The following is a 3,491-nucleotide window of genomic DNA, read 5'->3' on the forward strand; positions in this document are numbered from 1 at the left end:
CTGCTTTGTAACAGAACACCCGAGGCTGGTACTTAAAAACCAGAGTTGATTTTTCTGAGTCTTGGAGGCTGGAAGCCTGAGCACCTGCAGGTTTGGAGTCTGGCGAAGGCTCATTCCTCATAAATGGCAGTGTCCAGGTGTCCTCACATGGCGGAAGAATGGAAGAGAATGGACCCACTTCCGTGGGCCATTTCATTGAGGCCTTATCCCATCCTTGAGGGGCCCACTCTCATGGCTTCACGACCTACTACAGGCCCCCCCTCTTGATATGATTCCATTGGCCATGAAGTTTCAACACGTGAACTTTCGGGGACTCCTCAGACTATATCCACCCCCAAATTCATATATTGAAATCCTTACCTCCAAGGTGATAGGAAGTGGAGCCTTTGGGAAGTGATCAGGGTCTCCCAGGAGTGGAATGAATGTCCTTGTAAAAGAGACCCCAGACCACCCCTCACCCCTTCTGTCATCTGAGGGGGTGGCAAGAAGGTGCTGGTCTAGGAACCAGGTGGCAGACTCTCACCAGACGTTGAATCTGCCAGCACCTTGCTTTTGGACTTGCAACCTCCAGAACTGAGAAATATGTGTTGTTGCAAGCCACTCAGCCTGTGGTATTTTGTTACAGCAGCCCAAGTGGAGTTAGAGTTCATTCTTGTTTTTTCCCTCTTCTATATTTGTCACTCTTTATGAGTTCGAAACCTGTTTTCATTCTTCTCAGTATAGTTACGATTTTTCTCAACATTCCATTACTTAAACAACCTCGCAACTCCATCAGGCCGCCACTTCACTCAGCCCCCTTCCTGTCTTCCGCCTCCCCAGCTGCCCCCTCCCTGGCCACTCCTTTCCTGACTGCCCCCTCTCTGGCCGCCCCCTTCCCAGCTGCCCCTTCCCCGGCCACTCGCTTCCCAGCTGCCTCTTCCCCAGCGTTGCTGCTCTGCCCCACTCAGCTCTGATGGTACTAGCTGACTCCAGCAGTTGGAGATACGTCTGCATAGAGACTTGACCAAAATATTTCATTATTCAGAAAAGGAGAAAGAAAGAGAAGGAGGAAAGTTTTTAAAACAAATTAAAGGGAATAAAAATCCAAAATACCAAAAACTGTGAGATGCAGCTAAAGCAGCACTGAGAGGGAAATTTATAGCACTAAATACTCATATTAGAAAGGGGGAAAGACTCATATCAATCTAAGCTGGGAGAGCAGGTGCCAGGGTGCCAGCACCTTCACCATGCTGGCCTTGGCCCATCCTGTGTCCGGAACCTTCCAACACAAGAATTGAGAAAAAGATATGACCATTTGGCCCCTTTCATTCCCATGCTGTCTCTTGTATGAATATCTGGCAAACTTTAGAAATTCCTCTTAGAAATGTGAATGCAGTGGTTTGTCTCATTCCTTATCCCCCAACCTGTACAGTTCGTTGTTGGCTGTGACCCAGCCAAGCCACCGAGTGCTTTTCCTGACCAGAAACCTCCACGCCAGCACCCTGCAGAAGCTGCTTGAGTTGCTTTCTCTGTGTGAAACTCAGAGGTGGACGGGCCACTCCACAGTCTGGAGCTGTTACCACTGCCCAGTCTCTGCTGCCTCCTTGTGCTCCACGCCAGTCTTTCAGCAGAGACGGAGTTTGTCTTCCTTTTCCAAAAATGGATGAGCAAAGCCCAGATCACATACACCTGCTGTTGTCTTCACTTAGCCCCATTCAAGCCGCTTGTGTAAATTGTGCATGCACCTCTTGACCCCTCCTGGAGAATGTTCAGCTCTCTTGACTGTTTTATCATTCATAGCCTCCTGGCGGGAAGGCCAAATAATGCATTTTCTGTCCATGTTAGAGGGAAAAATTGGAAAGATCTTCCCAAAAGTTATCCAGGTGGAGAGTGGCAGGTGGCTGGTGAGGGGGAGGATGCCCACCCAGGAATCTTTTTTTTGCCGTATTGAGATGAAGTTCACATAACATAAAATTAAGTTTTAAAGTGGCATTTAGTATATTCACAGTATTGTGCCATACCACCTCTATTGAGGTCTAAGATATTTTCATGCCATCAGTTGACCAATAGTAGTAACTTTTAAAAAATGATAAAATATTTTCATCGGTTATGCCTGTAATCCCACCACTTTGGGAGGCTGAAGTGGGTGGATCACTTGAGGTCAGGTGTTTAAGAGCAGCCTGGCCAACATGATGAAACCCCGTCTCTACTAAAAATACAAAAATTAGCCTGGCGTGGTGGTGGGCACCTCAGCTACTTAGGAGGCTGAGGCAGGAGAATTGCTTGAACTGGGGAGGCGGAGGTTGCAGTGAGCCGAGATTGTGCCATTGCACTCCAGCCCAGCCTGGGTGACAGCAAGACTCCGTCTCAAAAAGAGTATTTTCATCATCCCAAAAGGAAACTCCATGTTATTAGCAGTCACTTGTTATCCTTCCCCAGCCTCTGGCAACACCTGTCTGCTCTGTGTCTGTGGATGTGCCTATCCTGGAAATGTCATAGGAATGGAGTTGTACAGTGTGTGACCTTTCATGTCTGGCTGTTTTCACTGAGTGTGGTGTGTTCAGGACCCCCACGTTGTCGTATGTCAGTGCTTCGTTCCTTTTGGTGGCTGGGATTCCAGTGTAGGGATGGGCCAGTTTTACCATTCATCTACTGATGGCCATTTAGGTGGTTGCCACCTTTTGTGAATTGTAAGTAGTAATGCCATCAACACTCATGAACTCATGTTTTTTGAGTTCCTGTTTTCAGTTCTTTTGGGTATACGCCTGGGGGTGGTAGTTCTGTGTTTAATGCTTTGGGGAACCCCATCTGTGCATCTCAAACCACCCACAGCACCGCGTTCTTGCGCCCCCTGCCTCCCCAACACTTGCTGGCCCCCACCTCAGAATTAGCATCACATTAAACCAGACTCACCGAGAGGCGGGTATTTTAAACCAGGGCCCCACTCAGCACCTATTCTGGGACGGCAGGAGAGGGATGGGCCATCGGGATGCTGTGATTGCTTCTCTGGGCAGCAGGGACCTCAGACTCCACAGGTCACCCCCTCCTCCGCGCAGCCCTCCTGCTGGTTCTTTTAGCTCTCCACCTGAGAACATTTGGCTCTTTGGCCAAAAGGGCTGTTACTTTTGACCCAGTGGTCGCTGGTGGGTCTGTCTGGGAGTCAGAACCAAGCAGCACTTGTTGGGTGCTGTGTATCAGAGACCGTTTCTTAAACGCCCCGTGCCTGCTGCTCTGATTCACGAAGGCCAGACTGAAGTCAGGTCTCTGAGCAGTGGGCGTCTCACATGAGTCTGTGCCACCCGAAAAACAAGTGTGGATTGTGTTGGCCTTGTCTTTTACCTCCAGCTTTCTTTCTCCCGCGGTTTTTGCTTGAATCTGTAGTTTTGTAAACTGCAGCTTACTTTCATGAAAGCCTTCCCAGTATAAATGCTATTATGTCCTTCCCCCAGAAGTCTCATGCCCAGCCCCAAAAATGTGAATTATAAGTGGTAAAGATAATGTGGGGCTCACAC

This window comes from Mandrillus leucophaeus, unplaced genomic scaffold (genome assembly GCF_000951045.1).
Source record: "Mandrillus leucophaeus isolate KB7577 unplaced genomic scaffold, Mleu.le_1.0 Scaffold1250, whole genome shotgun sequence".
Classification (NCBI taxonomy): Eukaryota; Metazoa; Chordata; class Mammalia; order Primates; family Cercopithecidae; genus Mandrillus; species Mandrillus leucophaeus.